Raw genomic sequence first — 22303 nt, 5'->3', positions numbered from 1 at the left:
CCCGCCCACTGGATGTGTCTTTATTCCTGAGGCAGGAGGCCCAGAACTAGATAAAAGTAGAAAAATTGAACTGAGAACAATCAAGAAGCATGCATATTTTCGTTTCTCTCTGCTCATTACTGGACACAAACCATAGAATATCACTTCAACCCTGTTCATATCTACCTCTTGTCTCAGCCTGCATCACAGGGTCTTTGATCCATTAGGTGACCCCAAACTCTAATTTTAAGGGGTCTTACTTTCATAGGTGGCTGTCATCTTCTATTACCTGATATTGCTAGATGTGTCATTCTTAGAGACTGCCCCAGATGACCTGTGTTCCAGATCTATTCCTTTTGAAGCATTTTTTCATATTCATTTATTAATGTGTATGAATGTTTTCTCTGCATTTATGTATGTGCACCATATTGTGCCTGGTATCTGAGGAGGCGAAAGGACATATGGAATCCCTTAGAACTGGAGTTACAGTGGTTGTGAGCCACCATCTGGGGCCCAGGACCACTGCAAAAACAAGTGATCTTAAGCCATGGGCAATCTCTCTCCAGATGTACTCTCTCCTCATTCCATTTTGTTATACTCTCTCTAGTTTCCTTTGGTAATCTGGATCCATTTCCTTGACCAATTAGAAAGCCCCTTTCTAGCCTACTAAACCAAGAGCATGAAAAATAAACCATGAGACATCAACTTCCCGTTCACATGAGCCCTTGTGTCCTTGATGAGAACTAATTCTGTCAATCCAGAGTCCCAAAGAAAGAAATGTGGCAAAATTCAACGACAATGAAGCAAACATTTTGCATGGAAAAATTAACAACCACTTTTCCTCATTTGGTTCCCAGGTCCATGAATTCTGACTGGGGGAAACTTCACTATCCCAGGAGCGGGAAGGCACCTACTCCCTTCCCCTGACGTCCCTGGTTACCTCACATTTGGCTTAAGAACAAACAGTCTGAACAGCCTGGACATGGCACCGGAAGCTCACAGTAATGAAGGTCATGAAAAGACCTGCAATTTCTATAGGGTTCTCCTTTCTTAGTGTGTTACACAGAGATATACATGCAGAAGATAACAAGGAATTCGTATAAAAACGGGTTACGTGTTATGGAAGCTGAAAAGTTCCACAACAGGCTGGAGACTCAGGGATCTTGGTCCAAGGAATCTTACATATGACTTTCAATCTGCAGCACAAGGACTAGAGAATCTGATGCAATCCCAAAATTGTGATCCAAGAGCAAGAACAAAGAATCTGGGCTCCACAAGCCGGGGGGGGGGGGGGCATGCCTTTAATCCCAGCACGGAGGAGGCAGTAGACCTCTGAGCTCAAGGTCAGCCTGGTATAGGGAGTGGATTCCAAGATAGCCAGCACTACACAAAGAAATCTTGTCTCTAAAAACAAAACAACAGGAACAAACAAACAAAGACAGAATCTGGGCTCCACAAAAGACAGAATTCTAGCAGGCTCCCAACTGATTGGATAATGCCAGTCTACACAAAGAAAATATCTTTCTCTCTCAATCCCTCAATCCACCAACCCACATGGTAGTCTCTAGAAAAACTTCCTTAAACTCAGGCGGTGGCATATGATGTTAATCGCAGCAGAGGTAGGCTGATCTCTCAGAGTTCAAGGCCAGACTGTTTTCTTCATAGTTCCAAGCCAAACAGTTCTACATAGACCATCTCAGAAAACAAAAACTCCCTTTAGTTTGTAATTGGAGGAGCAAAGGGAATTACTACAGTACCTCCATTAAGCTCTTTTTGCCACAGTAGACAATTTTAAGGTCAGGGAGCAAAGTGAATTTTTCTGTCTGTAGCTGGATATCTCTGATTCAACCTTAGAACTCAAAAACTAGGAAAATAACCACAGGACGCATTTGAAGGTCCACTGTGAAAAGAATGCCAAGGGTCTGGGGAAATGGCTCAGTGGGTAAAGGGTTTGCTATACGTGCACCAAGACTTGAGTTAGATTCTCCACATCTGTATAAACCAGGTGGTAGCAAGTACCTGTAGCCCCTGAGCTGGAAAGAGAGACAGAAGCATCCCGGGGCTAACTGGCCAGCCTCGCTGAACTCCAAATTCAATGGGATATCTTCTCTCAAAAAATCAGAAGGGGTGGAGAAACGGCTCAGCAGTTAAGAGCCCTTTGTTGCTTCTGGAGAGGGTTGGTTCCCAGCACCTACACAGTGACTCACAATTACCTGAAACTCCAGTTCCAGGGGATGTGACACCTTCCTTTGACCTCCATGGATATCATCCATGCGCATAGTGCGCGCGCACACACACACACACACACACACACACACACACACAATGAAAGGTAAAAGTTTTAAAGTTGCCCCCCTAGACACAAAGTTTAGAGCAGAAAAAAAAAAAAAAAAAACAGGTTAGGCCCCAGAATTGTATGTTCCAAGAAGCCTCTCCTAGGGCTATAGAATGGATAATTACATTGGCCAGCTCAACAGCTTTCTCCCAGAAACTAGCTGACCATAAATCTTAGAGAACAATCTTGAGAAGCAGGAAACAACTTCTCCTAGGAACTAGCTGACCATGAAGTTAAACAATCTGAGAAGTAGGAGACAGCTTCTCCTAGGAAACAATCTTGGGGGACAGAGAGTTCTTCCTTGTGATTTTTCACTGTTATTCTACACACTTTCCAATGACGCCATCCCTGCCCCCTCGGGTTGTGGTTTCTCCCTTTATTTTTTTTTTTTCTTTTTTTCGGAGCTGGGGAGTGAACCCAGGGCCTTGCGCTTGCTAGGCAAGTGCTCTACTGCTGAGCTAAATCCCCAACCCCGGTTTCTCCCTTTAAATACCTCTTCTCCCAGCCTCTCGGGGGTCGAACTCCACTGTCCCTGCGTGGGATACGAGTCTCGACCCCAGTGCACTGGTTGCTATCGATAAACCTCATGTGATTACAACAAGGACGGTCTTGTGTGAGTTCTTGGGGGGTCGCGTCATCCCGAGACTTGAGTGAGGGTCTCCCCACTCCGGGGGTCTTTCAACACACACACATACACACACACACACACACACACACACACACACACACACACACACACACACACAGAGTATCAACCCAAGAGTAATTGCCAAGCTCTCCTAAGCCCCACTGCTATTGTCCCATAGTGAACTCAGGCTCCACAGGTAAATCAGCTTTGGTTTAAAGCCAGATACAATTCCTGGGAGGTCTGCTTATTTCTCTTTTGCCAGGATCCGTTACCATGGTGAGTAGGTATGTGTGCCTTTGGGAAAGACAGAGAAGAAGCATTGCTGTGTGTTTCTGAGTGACATTAGGGTAACTGATTGCTTTCATTCAAAGTCCTGACTCAGAAATGGGAAAGAGGGGGAGAAGTCAGAATTTTTTTTGTTTTGTTATCAGAAATCAGGACTCTTCACATACAAGGGCCTCCTCCTCCTCCTCTTCCTCTTCCTCCTCCTCCTCTTCTTCCTCCTTCTCTTCCTTCTCCTTTTCCTCCTCTTCCTCCTCCTCCTCTTCATCTTCATTTTCCTCCTCCTTTTTCTGGTTTTAAAATTTAAGTAGAACCTCGGTGCATTGTCCTTTTAGCCATCCTTGCCGACAGGAACCACGTCAAAGTTTTCTGAGTCTCAACTATTTTGACTACCACTTCAGCCACAAACCTATCAGGTAGTCAGGCCTACCTTCTCTGCTGTTTAGAGACACTTTGTGGGTTCCGTTTCTTATGATAACAGCTCTACAGCAAATCCAAATGGCACATCTCAATAAAAGAATACCGTGAGTTCACACTTTCTTCCATCCCAATGTTTTTAGATTTACTTATTTTTATTCTATGTGTATGAATAGTTTATATGTATGTCTGTGAACCATTCGTGCCCTGGTACCTGAGGAGGTCAGAAGATGGCATCTGATCTCCTGGGACTAGAGTTACAGACATCTGGAACCCACCATCTGTAGGGGCTGGGAACCAAAACCAGGTCTCTGAAAGAACAGCAAGAGTCCTTAACTGCAGAGTCATCGCTCCAGCCCCTATTCCACCTTTCTAAGGCCAGATCAGAGAACCTTCCCAGATAAGGTTTTTAGGCAAGGGGTAAGGGACACAGATGTACTGGATAAAGAAGAGGTCCAGAACACTTGTCTCTGGGTTTCTCTGTTTCATGCTGTGGTTCATTTCTGGTATTTTGATGTCTCAACTACACATTGCATCAACTACCTTTCCCACTACAACCAAAGAGCCAGAACCTTTAAAATTAAATAAATTGAAGGAGGTCTAAAAGTGCGTTCCTAGCACTAGAGAGCTAGCTCAGCTGCTAAGAACATTTGCTGCTCTTGTATAGAACCCAAGTTCAGTTCCTAGTACCCACTTTGAGCAACTCATAGCCACCTGTAACTCCAGGACACCTGCCTTCACACACATATACTCAGTCGTACATACAATCATAGAAAATAAGCATGTGTAAACTACTCTTCAAAAAGCATGTTGCTGCTGGAGAGATGGCTCAGCGGTTAAGAGGACCTGAGTTCAATTCCCAGCAACCACATGGTGGTTCACAACCATCCATAATGGAATCCAGCGCCTTCTTCTGGTGTGTGTGAAGGCGGCAACAGTGTACTCATATACCTAAAATAAATAAATCTTTCTTTAAAAAGGCATGTTGCGAGACACGTCTGGGAAGCCAGAAGAGACCACACTCTGCCTACATTTCTGACTCCAGAGGAAAACACTTAACGTCATCTGGGACCCTGGTGCGTGGGGGCTCCAGGATAAGGCGGCGCAGGCGCTCCTGGTTGCCACTCTTAGGGAGAGTTCAAAAGCACCCCCCCACGAGCAACTTGAGCTGCGGGACCACAGCTAAGACCAACTTTTCTGCTCCAAGCAACCTGCCGGGTGGACTCAGGACACAGGCCCACAGGAACAGCTGAAGACCAGTAGACAGGAAAGACTACACGCCCGAAAGCAGAACACTCTGTCCCCATAAATGGCTGAAGAAAACAGGAAAACAGGTCTACAGCACTCCTGACACACAGGCCTATAGGACAGTCTAGCCACTGTCAGAAATAGCAGAACAAAGTAACACTAGAGATAATCTGATGGCGAGAGGCAAGCGCAGGAACCCAAGCAACAGAAACCAAGACTACGTGGCATCATTGGAGTCCAATTCTCCCACCAAAGCAAACACTGAATATCCAAACACACCAGAAAAGCAAGATCTAGATTTTAAATCACATTTGATCGTGATGATGGAGGACTTCAAGAAAGACGTGAAGAACTCCCTTAGGGAAACACAGGAAAACATAAATAAACAAGTAGAAGCCTATCAAGAGGAATCACAAAAATCCCTGAAAGGATTCCAGGAAAACACAATCAAACAGGTGAAGGAATTAAAAACGGAAATAGAAGCAATAAAGAAAGAACACAGGGAAACAACCCTGGATATAGAAAACCAAAGGAAGAGGCAAGGAGCTGTAGATACAAGCTTCACCAACAGAATACAAGAGATAGAAGAGAGAATCTCAGGAGCAGAAGATTCCATAGAAATCATGGACATAACGGTCAAAGATAATGTAAAACAGAAAAAGCTACTGGTCCAAAACATAAAGGAAATCCAGGACTCAATGAGAAGATCAAACCTAAGGATAATAGGTATAGAAGAGAGTGAAGACTCCCAGCTCAAAGGACCAGTAAATATCTTCAACAAAATCATAGAAGAAAACTTCCCTAAACTAAAGAAAGAGATGCCCATAAACATACAAGAAGCCTACAGAACTCCAAATAGATTGGACCAGAAAAGAAAATCCCCCCCGTCACATAATAGTCAAAACACCAAATGCACAAAACAAAGAAAGAATATTAAAAGCAGTAAGGGAAAAAGGTCAAGTAACATATAAAGGCAGACCTATCAGTATCACACCAGACTTCTCACCAGAGACTATGAAAGCCAGAAGATCCTGTCATACAGACCCTAAGAGAACACAAATGCCAGCCCAGGTTACTGTATCCAGCAAAACTCTCAATTAACACAGATGGAGAAACCAAGATATTCCATGACAAAACCAAATTTACACAATATCTTTCCACAAATCCAGCACTACAAAGGATAATAAATGGTAAAGCCCAACATAAGGAGGCAAGCTACACCCGAGAAAAAGCAAGAAACTAATTGTCTTGGCAACAAAACAAAGAGAAGAAAAGCACACAAACATAACCTCATATCCAAATATGAATATAACAGGAAGCAATAATCACTATTCCTTAATATCTCTCAACATCAATGGCCTCAACTCCCCAATAAAAAGACATAGATTAACAAACTGGATAAGCAATGAGGACCCTGCATTCTGCTGCCTACAGGAAACACACCTCAGAGACAAAGACGGACACTACCTCAGAGTAAAAGGCTAGAAAACAACTTTCCAAGCAAATGGTCGGAAGAACCAAGCTGGAGTAGCCATTCTAATATTGAATAAAATCAATTTTCAACTAAAAGTCATAAAAAAAGATAAGGAAGGACACTTCATATTCATCAAAGGAAAAATCCACCAAGATGAACTCTCAATCCTAAATACTTATGCTCCAAATACAAGGGCACCTACATACGTAAAAGAAACCTTACTAAAGCTCAAAGCACACATTGCACCTTACACAATAATAGTAGGAGATTTCAACACCCCACTATCATCAATGGACAGATCATGGAAACAGAAATTAAACAGAGACATAGACAGACTAAGAGAAATCATGAACCAAATGGACTTAACAGATATTTATAGAACATTCTATACTAAAACAAAAGGATACACCTTCTTCTCACCACCTCATGGTACTTTCTCCAAAATTGACCATATAATTGGTCATAAAACAGGCCTCAACAGATACAGAAAGATAGAAATAATCCCATGCGTCCTATCAGACCACCACGGGCTAAAGCTGGTCTTCAATAACAATAAGGGAAGAACACCCACATATACATGGAAGTTGAACAATGCTCTACTCAACGATAACCTGGTCAAGGAAGAAATAAAGAAAGAAATTAAAGACTTCTTAGAAATTAATGAAAGGTACAACATACCCAAACTTATGGGACACAATGAAAGCTGTGCTAAGAGGAAAACTCATAGCTCTGAGTGCCTGCAGAAAGAAACAGGAGAGAGCATATGTCAGCAGCTTGACAGCACCCCTAAAAGCTCTAGAACAAAAAGAAGCAAATACACCCAAGAAATAATCAAACTCAGAGCTGAAATCAACCAAGTAGAAACAACAGGACCATATAAAGAATCAACAGAACCAAAAGTTGGTTCTTTGAGGAAATCAACAAGATAGATAAACCCTTAGCCAGACTAATGAGAGGACACAGAGAGTGTGTCCAAATTAACAAAATCAGAAATGAAAAGGGAGACATAACTACAGAATCAGAGGAAATTAAAAAAATCATCAGATTCTACTACAAAAGCCTATACTCAACAAAACTTGAAAATCTGCAGGAAATGGACAATTTCCTAGACAGATACCAGGTACCGAAGTTAAATCAGGAACAGATAAACCAGTTAAACAACCCCATAACTCCTAACGAAATAGAAGCAGTCATTAAAGGTCTCCCAACCAAAAAGAGCCCAGGTCCAGACGGGTTTAGTGCAGAATTCTATCAAACCTTCATAGAAGACCTCATACCAATACTGTCCAAACTATTCCACAAAATTGAAACAGATGGGGAGCTACCAAATTCCTTCTATAAAGCCACAATTAGGGGTTGGGGATTTAGCTCAGTGGTAGAGCGCTTGCCTAGGAAGCGCAAGGCCCTGGGTTCGGTCCCCAGCCCCAAAAAAAGAAAAAGAAAAAAAAAGCCACAATTACTCTTATACCTAAACCACACAAAGACCCAACAAAGAAAGAGAACTTCAGAGCAATTTTCCTTATGAATATCGATGCAAAAATACTCAATAAAATTCTGGCAAACCAAATCCAAGAGCACATCAAAACAATCATCCACCATGATCAAGTAGGCTTCATCCCAGGCATGCAGGGATGGTTTAATATATGGAAAACCATCAACGTAATCCATTCAAACTGAAAGATAAACACCACATGATCATTTCATTAGATGCTGAGAAAGCATTTGACAAAATTCAACACTCCTTCATGATAAAAGTCCTGGAAAGAATAGGAATTCAAGGCCCATACCTAAACATAGTGAAAGCCATATACAGCAAACCAGTAGCTAACATTAAACTAAATGGAGTGAAACTTGAAGCAATCCCACTAAAATCAGGGACTAGACAAGGCTGCCCACTCTCTCCCTACTTATTCGATATAGTTCTTGAAGTTCTAGCCAGAACAATCAGACAACAAAAGGAGATCAAGGGGATACGGATTGGAAAAGAAGAAGTCAAAATATCACTATTTGCAGATGATATGACAGTATATTTAAGTGATCCCAAAAGTTCCACCAGAGAACTACTAAACCTGATAAACACCTTCAGCAAAGTGGCTGGGTATAAAATTAGCTCAAATAAATCAGTAGCCTTCCTCTACACAAAAGAGAAACAAGCCGAGAAAGAAATTAGGGAAATGACACCCTTCATAAAAGTCCCAAATAATATAAAATACCTCGGTGTGACTTTAACCAAGCAAGTAAAAGATCTGCATGATAAGAACTTCAAGCCTCTGAAGAAAGAAATTGAAGAAGACCTCAGAAGATGGAAAGATCTCCCATACTCATGAATTGGTAGGATTAATATAGTAAAAATGGCCATTTTACCAAAAGCGATCTACAGATTCAATGCAATCCCCATCAAAATACCAATCCAATTCTTCAGAGAGTTAGACAGAACAATTTGCAAATTCATCTGGAATAACAAAAAACCCAGGATAGCTAAAACTATCCTCAACAATAAAAGGACTTCTGGGGGAATCACTATCCCTGAATTCAAGCACTATTGCAGAGCAATAGTGATAAAAACTGCATGGTATTGGTACAGAGACAGACAGATAGATCAGTGGAATAGAATTGAAGACCCAGAAATGAACCCACACACCTATGGTCACTTGATTTTTGACAAAGGAGCCAAAACCATCCAATGGGAAAAAAGATAGCATTTTCAGCAAATGGTGCTGGTTCAACTGGAGGTCAGCATGTAGAAGAATGCAGATCGATCCATGCTTATCACCCTGTACAAAGCTTAAGTCCCAGTGGATCAAGGACCTCCACATCAAACCAGATATACTCAAACTAATAGAAGAAAAAGTGGGGAAGCAACTCGAACACATGGGCACTGGAGAAAATTTCCTGAACAAAACACCAATGGCTTATGCTCTAAGATCAAGAATTGACAAATCTCATAAAACTGCAAAGCTTCTGTAAGACAAAGGACACTGTTGTTAGAACAAAAGGACAACCAACAGATTAGGAAAAGATCTTTACCAATCCTACAACAGATAGAGGGTTTATATCCAAAATATACAAAGAACTCAAGAAGTTAGACCACAGGGAGACAAATAACCCTATTAAAAATGGGGTTCAGAGCTAAACAAAGAATTCACAGCTGAGGAATGCTGAATGGCTGAGAAACACCTAAAGAAATGTTCAACATCTTTAGTCATAAGAGAAATGCAAATCAAACAACCCTGAGATTTCACCTCACACCAGTGAGAATGGCTAAGATCAAAAACTCAGGTGACAGCAAATGCTGGGAAGGATGTGGAGAAAGAGGAACACTCCTCCATTGTTGGTGGGATTGCAGACTGGTACAACCATTCTGGAAATCAGTCTGGAGGTTCCTCAGAAAATTGGACACTGAACTACCTGAGGACCCAGCTATACCTCTGTTGGGCATATACCCAAAAGATGCCCCAACATATAACAAAGACACATGCTCCACTATGTTCATAGCAGCCTTATTTATAATAGCCAGAAACTGGGAAGAACCCTGATGTCCTTCAACAGAGGAATGGATACAGAAAATGTGGTACATCTACACAATGGAATACTACTCATCTATCAAAAACAATGACTTTATGAAATTCATAGGCAAATGGATGGAACTGGAAAATATCATCCCGAGTGAGGTAACCCAATCACAGAAAAACACATGGTATGCACTCATTGATAAGTGGCTATTAGCCCAAATGCTTGAATTACCTTAGATGCACAGAACACATGAAACTCAAGAAGGATGACCAAAATGCGAATGTTTCACTCCTTCTTTAAAAAGGGAACAAGGGGGCTGGAGAGATGGCTCAGCGGTTAAGAGCCCCAACTGCTCTTCCAGAGGTCCTGAGTTCAATTCCCAGTAACCACAAGGTGGCTCACAACCATCTGTAAAGAGATCCGATGCCGGGGGTTGGGGATTTGGCTCAGTGGTAGAGCACTTGCCTAGGAAGCACAAGGTCCTGGGTTCGATCCCCAGCCCCGAAAAAAAAAGAAAAAAGAAAAAAAAAAAAAAAGAGATCCGATGCCTTCTTCTAGTGTATCTGAAGACAGCTACAGTATACTTATATATAATAAATGAATAAAGAGGGGTTGAGGATCTAGCTCAGTGGTAGAGTGCTTGCATAGCAAGTGCAAGGCCCTGGGTTCGGTCCCCAGCTCCGAAAAAAAAAATGAATAAAGAAAATAAAATAAAAGGGGACAAGAATACCCTTGGCAGGGAATAGGGAGGCAATGTTTAGAACAGAGGCAGAAGGAACACCCTTTCAGGCCTGCCCCACATGTGGCCCATACATGTACAGCCACCAAACTAGATAAGATGGATGAAGCAAAGAAGTGCAGGCCGACAGGAACCGGATGTAGATCTCTCCGGAGAGACACAGCCAGAATACAGCAAATACATAGGCGAATGTCAGCAGCAAACCACTGAGCTGAGAACGGGACCCCCATTGAAGGAATCAGAGAAAGGACTGAAAGAACTTGAAGGGGTTCAATACCCCATATGAACAACAATGCCAACCAACCAGAGCTTCCAGGGACTAAGCCACAACCCAAAGACTATACATGGACTGACCCTGGGCTCCAACCTCATAGGTAGCAATGAATAGCCTAGTAGGAGCACCAGTGGAAGGGGAAGCCCTTGGTCCTGCCAAGACTGAATCCCCAGTGAATGTGATTGTTGGGGGGAGGGTGGTAATGGGGGGAGGATGGGGAGGGGAAGCCCATATAGAAGGGGAGGGGGAGGGGCTAGGGGGATGTTGGCCCGGAAACCAGGAAGAGGAATAACAATTGAAATGTAAATAAGATATACTCAAGTTAATAAAGATTTAAAAAATAAACAAAACAAAAACAAACAAACAAAAAAAGGCATGTTGCTAATTTTTGGGACTCCATATCCACATATATTACCCATGTCTGTTGAAATAAATTATCGCTTCACTGGCTAAATAGGATTTGACTTCATAATTGGCCCCCTGGGAGATGAGACCATTTGGCTCCACTTGAAGATTGTGATAAAATGAGAGGAAGTGAAGAGGCCCGGCCTGAGGATTAGCATCCACTTGCCAGCTAACCATAGAGGAAAGGAAGAAAAGTGATTCCAACTGCCCAAGAATAGTTAACATCAGGTAGGGTGGGGTGGAGAGGGCTTCTGCCTGCAAGAAAAAAATCAGTGACATTTTAAAGGTATCCTCTGATATTAAATATTAAATATACTGTTGCAAATTTAACTGTACCCCTGAGGAACCACCGACCTCACCTTCCCCTTTCAATGAGATATTGTAGTCCCAGCTGGTCTTGGTTATTTTAACCAACAGACTTTATACAAGCATATAGGCCTAAAAATCTATTTAGTGCAGAGCCCTGTCTTTTCTGCTTGTTGGTTGGTTGACTTTTGTTTCAGAGATAAGAACTCACTATGTAGACCAGATCTCAAGTCAAAGAGATCCAGCTGCCTCTGCCTCCTGAGTGCAGGGATTAAAGTTGCACAACCACACCCAGCTAGCACAATTTTCTTTTTTAGGATTTATTTTGTTTTTATTTCCCTTTCCTGTATGTGTGATTTCACTTGCATGCATGTGTGTGCACCATCAGTGTCCTCAGAGACTAGAAGGGAGCATCGGATCACCTGGGACTAAAATCCACAGACAGGTCCTCCGAAAGAGCAGGAAACACTTTTACCATTACGCTATCTCTCTAGCTCCTAGAACACCATCTTTTGCATATGTCTTTGAGCACATATCCATGAAGGTGTCATCCTCAACTGCTCTCCATCTTTTTGTGTTTCGTTTTGTTTTAGTTCAGTTTTAGTTTAGTTTAGTTTGGTTTAGTTTAGTTTGGTCTGGTTTGCTTTATTGTAACAGGGATCCTCTGGGTAACGTTAACTATCCTGGTACTCAGAGATCCACTTGCTTCTGTTTCTGCTTCTGGAATGCTGGGATTAAAGGCATACACTACCACACCTGGCTCTCCACCTTAATTTTTTTAAGACTTATTTATGTATATGTGTGTTTGCATGTGCCTGTTAGTTAAGGTGGCCAGGGAAGATATAACAGAGTGTTGGATTCTCTGGAATTGGAATTGCAGGTGATTATAAGCAGCTGAGAATCAGCCTCTGGTCCTCTGCAAGACTAGAAACCATTATTAGCTGCTAAGCCACCTCTCCAACACCTTTACCTCATATTTTTTTATTTAGTCACGGTCTCCCATTGAGCACCCTAATTTCTCTAGACTAGCTGGTCAGCAAGCCAAGGGATCCTCTAGCCTCCACCTCCCTTGTATCAGTATTACAAACACAGTCGGTAGCACTTGGCTTTTTACATAGAAAACATTTTGTCATTTGAGCCATCTCCCAGCCCCTAAAATACTACCTTAAAAATTTGGGGGCTGGAGAGATGGCTCAGAGATTAGGAGCACTGTCTGCTCTTCCAGAGGTCCTGAGTTCAATTCCCAGTAACCACATGTTGGCTCACAACCATCTGTAATCTGGTGCCCTCGTCTGGCTTTCAGGTATACATGCAGGCAGAATGCGGTGTATATAATAAATAAAAAAAATCTTTACATTAAAAAAAATTGGAACAACTTGGGGTTACAAGGCACTCAAAAGAAGCACTTGTCCTTACAGAAGATCCCATCCAAACCCATGGCTATCACTATCTTTTTCAGACTTGTATAAGGTGAAGGACAAGACTGTGAAAAGAAAGGTCATCACAGCCACCACTCCCCCTAAAAAGCCAGTACTTTTGCCACAAAATAGTACCCGGCAATGACCAGGTCTGAACAAGGAAATAAGGAATAGGCCGGGGAGGGCTGAGTCGGGCATGGGGTTGGGGGGATTTTGCCACCTGACTGACTGGCAGCCAGCATGCTTCTTTATTTACACAGCACTCAGCAGGCAGGAATAGATTCGTGTTGTTCCAGAGCATAAATCATATCATTTTTGTCCCTGGACATGTGTTTAACCTTCCTCTTGGTCATAAGTTTAGTTTGCATTGATAAACCAGGACAGAACAGAGTTATCGTTTACAGTCACTTTCCCTCATCAACCCCACAACCCAGTATTTAAGGATCTTGTGGTTTCAAGGGCACTAGGTAGAAAGAAACTCTCCGAGGTAGCCTGGGCAGATTGTATTATAAAATCTTAATGGTCAGAGTGTGAGGTAGGAAGAGGCTTTTAATCTGATCTGCTGCCAACTCCCCGAGCCCACTGAATGCTTTTACCTTTAAATTTTATTTTGTTCATATTATCTAGTTCCTAAGTAAATAAGAGGGTCTTGGAGTCAGAGCCTGTAAGAGCTCTGGTGTCTTTATTTTGAGCCATAACCTCCAGGGCACAAGGAAGATCTTCAAGTAGGGCCACATAAGGCTATGTCCCTAAAAGCAGCAGGAGCCATATGCTCAGGGCTTTCCTGGGGAAGCTTAGAAGCAGGACTCCTGGGAGAAGGCATAAATGATTCATAGGAAAATCTCCAGCAATCCAATATACCAAGTAGTACAGATATTTTTTTAAAAACCCTCAAGTACAAAACACATGGAGATCATAATGCAAAGAGGACGGCCACATGACAGCCATCGCATCGCTTGGATCAGCTTTGCTGGATCTTTGTCCGGCAGCTGCAATGGCTTTATGATGTCTGCTGTTCCCATCACATATGGCCATGCCAGCTACTATGCCCACGGTTCGTGTGGTTTGGCTGAGTCCTGAGCAGGTGTACGACCCAAGCCTGGGATCCAGCCTTTTACACAGTCCGTTCTCTCCTACAGGAAGGCATGCTCCAAGAGGGCTGCAGTGGACCTGCAACGACTCAATCATTCACACAACAGTCAGAAACACAAGCGGTGACTCTCAGGAGTGTCCCATAGAAAGAAAGCCCCTCTTGTGTGTAAAAATCTAATGAAAGGATATTTGTTACTGATGCAGACTCTATTAACAAAGGGAAAGCTAACACTAAAAAACATGGTTGACTTTATGATAGCCCAGAGGGATCTCCACAGGTAATTGGAAAGAAGGACGGTCCAGAGAGTGTCTTGAAGGGATTTCTTTGGAATTTAGTAAGTAGAGCAGGGTGAGGAAAGATATGGAGCTATCCTTTTTTATTAACAGAAACTTTTACACAAATAATTTTGTATGCATACAAATACAATTAGAGAAAAATAGACGCCAGGTTTAGAGCAGGTGTTAACTGAGCAGACAGAAGCAGTACACACTCAGGTATACTCGAGGCAGGAGAGAAGCTAGATGCAGAAGGAAAGGAGGACTGCAAAGTGTGACAATTACTTAATGATCCTGGGAAGGGCAACAGTATCGCGGTCTAACTTCTCAGTAGCTACAAATCTCCCGATAAAATGAACAGCAAAACTACTAGATAGCAAAGCCAAAAACACAGAAAATGTTTATGACTTAGGAGTGTCAGAGTTAGAAAATAAAGTTACAATATGCTCAGCTCAATTTGAACTTCAAAACCAGAGCTGTAATCCTAACACCCAGGAAGTGGAGGATGGAGAATCAGAAATTCGAGGTCATCTTCAGCTATGTAAAAATCTTGTCTCAAAAACAAACAAGCATACATGCAAATAAACAATAATTTTGGAGAAAGAACATTATAAACAGACAGAAAAACTAGATATGAATTGGGGAGGGGAGTGATGGCAGAGACTCCCAGAAATCAAGCAAGCTGCATGTTCCAACAGTACACAAACACAACAGAAGAGGGCGCTCTGTGAAGGGCTTTCCTCATCCATGACCTGGGTTTGGGCTTTCAGGTTTTTTGTTTTGTTTTGTTTTTTGGTGGGGCTTTTTTTGTCGTTACTTGTTTTGTTTGTTTGTTTGCTTGTTTTTGGTGGTTTTGTTTTTTGTGTTTATTTGTTTTAATAGATTGAAATATAATAATCGTACATGTTTATGGAGTAAAAATCTTATGGTTTGACCTATGTATATTTAAAGATCAGAATAAGTAATACGTCCATCACCTTAAACATTTTAGATGATTAATTTAGGTTTGTGGTTGTTTTGCTTGCATGAGTGTATATGTGCCAGTGCCTTTAGAGATCAGAAAAAGGTGTGGATTCCCTAGAACTGGAGTTACACATGGTTGTGAGCAATCACATGGATATCGGGGACCAAATCCAAGTCCTCTGCAAGAGCAACAAGTGCTAATAACCACTGAGCCATCCCTCCAGCCCTTCCATTACCTTAATGGCTTGTCATTTCTAGTGAGAATGTTCAAAATCTCATCTTTTAGCTCTTTAGAAAGAGTGCTCTGCTATTCTGTGCACGCATCCTGCTGTGTAGAATGTATTCCTTCTATCTAATTGATAGAACACTGAGCCGGGAAGAGTGCCAGAGTAGGCTAAAGGGGCAGCTAATTCTTGAGAGAAATTTCTGAACAGGAAAAAAAAATGAAGTAAAGAAGAAATGTAAAATGACAGGAAGAGGGCCACAGAATGGCTCAGCAGGAAGAGAGCTTGCGTGCAAGCCTAATGACCTGAGTTCAATTCCTGAGATCCACAGGCCAACCTCCTCCATCTCTTTACACTATTCCTATCCTCCTCCAGGAACCGCTGTGCAATTTTCGGGAGGAGAGAGAGACAGAGACAGACAGACAGAGACACAGAGAGACACACAGACACAGACACAGACACAGACACAGACAGACACAGACACAGACACACAGACACAGACACACAGACACAGAGAGACACACAGACACACAGACATAGAGACACACAGACACACAGAGACACAGAGATAGAGACAGAGAGTAGGTCAGAGGACAGCTTTGGGTATTGATCCTCATGTGCCTTCTACCATTGTTTGCTTGTTCGTTTGTTTGTTTGTTTTGGCCAATACTGGAGATCTAACTTAAGACCTAATGCATGTGAGCACTCCACTACCGAACCCCAATTCCAACATTCTCCTCTTCCTCCTCTTCTTCTTCCTCCTCCCCCTCCTCTTCTTCCTCTTCCTCTTCCTTTGTTTTAGACAAATTTCTTATTGGGTAGGCTGTCTCTGGTAATCATTGCGACACACCTCACTACCACTGGGATTATATATGCAGACCACAATGTTGGCTTTTTAGTGGGTCCTAGGAATCTCCACCCAGACCCTAAACTTGTGGCTAGTGCCTTACAGACTTTCCAACTGAACCTGCTCTCTAATCCTCCTTTTTAAGAGTCTCTATGTGGGTGAAATCCTTTAGCATTTGTCTGTAAGTGGCTGGCTTATTTTTTTAACACAATGTTCTCCCAGTCCAACCACACTGTCACATTTTTGGAGGTCCAGAAAAACTAATTTCACCAAAAATTAAAAATAAAAAACCAAAATACTGCCAGAATCAAGTCCCACACAAAATTATTATAAGAAAAAGAAAGACGGTGGAATTACATCCCCAAGCAACAAAAGCCAAATAAAAGTGTGCCACAAAATAGTTGAGAACTGTGCCCTGCTATTTCAAGATAAGCCAGAAGACACTAAGAGAACAACATAAACCAGAATAGAACTCAAATTGGGTGACAGAACTCAAGAAAGGATAAAAATCAAAAGGAAAAAAGTCACTTTGCAAACAAAGATTGAAACAGAAAAAGACCAAAAGCAGATACAAAGGGACAGCTAATTCCTGAAGAGAAATGTCTAAAAAACAAAAACAAGCAAACATCGAAGTAAAGAAGAAATTGAAAATCATAAAAAAGAGACCAATGAAATGGCTCAGCAGGGGAAGGGCTTGCAGTAAAAGCCTGACAACCTGAGTTCAATTCCTGGGACCCACAAGAGAAAGCAGCCCACAAAATTGACCTCTGACCTCCACACTTGTGCCATGGAATATGCGTATGTAATAACAACATGTTTGTAAAAATTTCAAGTGACAAAATGAAAGAGAAAAGTGGTCATACGAGGCAAGTTGCAGAATAAATGGTAATTTCTGTCAGGTGTGTTAGTGTGTGCCTGAACTCGAATCTTCTCAGGAGGTTGAGGCAGGGGGATAATGGAGAACTAAAGCCAAACTGAGCTACACAATGAACTCCAAGCCAACTTGGGACATACAGCCATACCCTACCACAAACAAACAAACAAACAGACAGAAACTTAAGTTTGCTGAAAATAAAAGATTTGGAAGTGTCTATGTGTGGTGGTTTGAATACTTATAGCCCTGATACCTAATAGTGGCACTATTAGGAGGTGTGGCCTTGTTAGAGTGGGTATAACCTTGTTGGAGGAAGCATGTCACTGTGGGGGTGGGCTTTGAGGTCTCCTATGCTCAAGCTACACCCAGTGTGGCACACGGTCTCCTTCTGCTGGTTTCCGATCAAGATGTAGAACTCTCAACTCCTTCTCCAGCACCATAAATGTCTGCACGGTGCCATGTTTCTCTCCAGAGCAATAATGGACTAAATCTTTGGAACTGTAAGCCAGCCCCAAATTAAATGTCTTCTTTTCTTTTCTTTTTTTTTTTCTGCTGCAATCTGCAAGAGGTTTATTGTTCCAACGTACTTTGGGGTCCCCCAGCACACAGGCAAGAGGAGACCAAATGTTTTCTTTCATAAGATTTGTCATGGTCATAATGTTTCTTCACAGCAATAGAACACTAAGACACTATGTAAAGAGAGAACCGAATATATGAAGTTACTCACCCCAACATAATCCTAAGGTTTTTGGACTTTAAATAAAAATAAAAATAAATCCCTGGGCATCTAGAGGAAAAAGTGTCTTCCTAAAAGTTATATTGTATGTATGTATGTATGTATGTATGTATGTATGAATGAATGTATGTATGTATGTATGAATGTATGTATGTATGTATGTATGTATGTATGTATGTATTATGCAGTGGTAGGGCACATGTGCCAAGGCATGCATACATGGTGAGGCCAGAGGACATCTTGCAGAAGTCAGTTCTCTGCTACTCTGTTGGTCCTGGAAACCAAACTCTCTGGTCATCAGACTTGGCAGAAGGTGCCTTTACTCATGGACCCATCTATATGGTCCTCATTTCACTTTTTAAAAAATTATTTAGTTTAATATATATTTATAAATATATATATTTATTTAATTTTATATATATTTATTTAATTTTATATGGAGAGAGTTGAGCTTGTATGTACACGCACCAGTTATGCAGTGCCCACAGAGGCCAGAAGAGGGCAGCAGGAGCTGGGGTTACTGACAGCTGAGACCTGCCCTGCAGGTGCAGGAAATCAAGCCTAGGTCCTCTGGAAGAACAAATGCCCTTAACTGCTGAGCCATCTCTCCCTCCTTTCCCCGCCCCCTATGTGACTTTTAAGAAACCTAAAACTAAGGTATCAGGATAGTTGAGGGTTTTAGGCAACAGACTCAAGAATCTGCTGAGTGTTTCCAAGAAATAACAGGGAAACTTTGCCCACTATGCCTCAGTAATACGGCTGCCTAAACAGACCTGAACGAGTACAAAACCAATAGACGTGCTACCATGAAGCAGCAAATCTCATGGGGCCCATCCTTAGCCATAGAACCGCAGACACGTAAGGGAAACCAAGCATAAAGATTCCATCTACTCCAGGGACAAGTCGTCTAACTGGTTATCAGTACCAAGCAGTCAGCCTGGAAATCATACACAGACAGGTAGCACTGATTTTACTTTTTAAATTAAAAATCTTAAAAAAGAAAATCAGATTTACATCAGACATTTTTACAATGCTTTAAGCTAGGAGGGAAAAAGGGAAAGAGAGGTGTGCCTAAGGGGGAAAGGCTAAAATATGAATTTTACATTCAACAGATTTCACTTTTAAGTATAAGGATAGCGTCTATTGCCTGCACGTAAGGAAGCAGTAGTAGGTTCATGAGAACTCTACCTGACCAGAGCTTCAGACTGTAAAATTGCCTGCGGGATTTATATGTGAGGACAGGAGACAGTGGCTCACTGCACTCTTCCCTGTAAAGTCATAGCAAGGGCTGGGATTACTGTATTCACTATGGCTGTGCGTTCTGACAACATGTGCTTCAGTTTTCTGTTTATTTGTGCTCTTGATGCTCGAGCCATCTCTCTAGCCCCAAAAAGGGTCTATCTTGTCCAAGCTACCCTCGGCTGTCTCTCTAGCCCCAAGGGTCTATCTTGTCCAGGCTACCCTTGAACTCCAGATCCTCTTGCTTCAGCCTTTTGGGTGTTGGAATTATAGCTGTGAATCACACCTATCTAAAAATCAACTGAGTCTGCATTTAATTCATTCAGATATATTGTCTTAGTATGTTGTCTTAGTTAAGGTTTCATTGCCATGAGGAGACACCATGACCACGGTAATTTTTCTTTTCTTTTCAGAGCTGGGGACCGAACCCAGGGCCTTGTGCTTGCTAGGCAAGCGCTCTACCACTGAGCTAAATCCCCAACCCCCACGGTAACTTTTATAAAAGACAATATTTAATTGGGGCTGGCTTACAGTTTCAGAGGTTTGGTCCATTGTCACCATAGCCGGAAGCATGGCAGCATGCAGGCAGACATGGAGTGGAGAGGGAGCTGAGAGTTCCACATCTTGAGCCAAAGGCATCCGGAAAGGAGACTTGCTTACACAGGCAGCGGTCGTAGGCTCTCTCTTCCACACTGGACAGGGATTGAGCACTAAGAGCCCTCGAAGCCCGCCTACACAGTGACATACTTTTCCCAACCAGGCCACACCTATTCCAAACAAGGCTAACCTCTTAATAATGCCAGTTCCTGTGGGTCAAGCACATTCAAAGCACCACACATACAATATACTAATACAACATATTACATATACTTCCAGTGGGTTCCACCCCTGGGACTGAAAAAGATACAGTGAGAAATAAAGCTCTCTGGTGGCTGTAACATGCAGCCTGGCATGGAGAGCAGCATCTAAGTACAACCTTTTACCGTTCCTGATACTGCACTTGACCACTGTGGAAATCAGCGGAATGTGGCTGCTGCACGACTGCTGAAATGCTTCACTTGCAGGGACAATCTGGAGATTGTCATTTAAGATCAGTCAAATCTACTGCTCTGAGCCTAGAGATGTTGGATGGTGTCCTGGTTAGTTTAGCTGTCACCTTGACACACCCAGGAAGAAGGAACCTTAATTGAAAATTGCTTCCATCAGATGGGCCTGTAGTTATATCTGTGGGACATTTTCTGGATTGCTAGGTAAGGTAGGAAGGCCCAACCCTTATGGGTAGGGCCATCCCTAAGTAAGTCGGCTTGGGCTATAAAAGAAAGATAGCTTTCTTGGGAGCAAACCAGTGAGTGGCCTTCTTCCACAGTCCCTTCCTCAGTTCCTGTCTCCGGGTTCCTTCCTCGAGCCCCTGCTCTGGTGTTCCTCAGTGATGGGCTGTGTCTTTCAAGTTGCTTCTGGCCACCCTCGTACCACAGTAACAGAAAACAACTAGGAAAGGTGGAAAGGACAGGAGCTGTCATAGAGAAAACCACTCAGCTCATAAAACAGGAATCAAAAAAAGAAGAGACTGAGGTCTCACAGTCCCTCTGAAGGCACATCCTAAAGTGACCCAAGGGCTTCTTCCTCCAGGCCCCACTTCGCAATTGTTTCACATCACCTATCCCTAGTACCACCACTCTAGGGCCATGCCCTTCACGGACAGACCTTTGGGGAGATGCAACATTTAAACTAAAGCAGCTGTTAACCTAGCTCAGACCTAGGCTGTGTCTGTTACATTTTGTTTGTTTGTTTGTTTGTTTTGGCTTTTTACCCAACGTTAAGACTGAATAGGATGACTTCCAAAGTCAGCATTTCAGAGCCCGGCCATCTGAATGAAAAGAAACAGACTTGGGAACTGGCATTGTAGCTCGGATTTTAGAGCGCTTGCCTAGAATGTGTGAAGCCCTGGGTTTTCCCCAGCTCTGCATAAACAGAGCAGCATGGCTCACACTGTAATATCAGCCTTGACAGGAGAAGGCAGGGGGATCGGGAGCTAAGGGTCATCTGGGATTGCATCAAGAATTAGAGGCCGGTCTGGGCTACATGAGACCAGTTTCAAAAAAATAAAAAACAAACAAACAAACAAAAAAAACCCCAGATTGTACAGTTCTGTAATACAAAACTTTTGAGCAGTTGTGTACGTGGGCTTTCTACATTATACCTCCTCCCACGGCTCAGGGACCACTGCAGAGGAGATGGTGAAAAGAGAAAAAGAGCCCAGAGGTGGTGGATGAACACGAAGAAGTGGTATTTCCAGATGCAGTGGGGTAGTTGCACATAGGAGCTCCCAGCAGTTGTGACATCGTGTCCAAGATCTGTGCACACTCAAGCCAAGCAAATCCCATTATGAAGGGGGAAAGATGCATAAAGTCTCTCCTCCAGCTGAGGAGCGAGCGGCCGTTGACAGCTTCCAAGAGAGGAAGAATTGGTTTACTTTTTATTTAATTAAAACATTTTGTATGTAGGTATTTTATCTTCATATATTGTCTGTTCTATATACCACGTGCATGCCTGGTGCCCTCAGAGGCTAGAAGAGGGCATTGGGCCCCCTGAAACTGGAGTTCCAAATGGTTGTAAGGCATCATGTGGGTGTCAGGAACTGAACCCAGGTCCTCTGGAGGGGCAGCAAGTCCTCTTAAACACTGAGCCATCTCTCCAGCCCTGAGAGTCAGTTTTCTTTAATGGTGCAGCTCCTGGTGGACTAACCATGCTCCAGTGGAGGGCAACATATCCAAGAGTATATGGGTTACACAAATAGAACATGAAGAATTAAAAAAAAAAACAAAACAAAAAACCAGAGAGGACACAAAGTTGGGTTGGTAGGGAAGAAGACTGGGTCTAGGAGGAGTAGGGGCAGGGAGCAAATATGATCAAAATACATTGTATCAAAAGTCTAACAAAAACAAATCAAACAAAATGAACAAAAATCTTCAAAATAAAAGGGCTAGAGAGACGTCTCCACAGTTAAGAGCACTAGCTACTCTTCCAGAGGACC

This window comes from Rattus norvegicus, chromosome 4, assembly GCF_021556685.1.
Source record: "Rattus norvegicus strain SHRSP/BbbUtx chromosome 4, alternate assembly SHRSP_T2T, whole genome shotgun sequence".
Classification (NCBI taxonomy): Eukaryota; Metazoa; Chordata; class Mammalia; order Rodentia; family Muridae; genus Rattus; species Rattus norvegicus.
Note: the sequence above shows the minus strand (reverse complement) of the source record.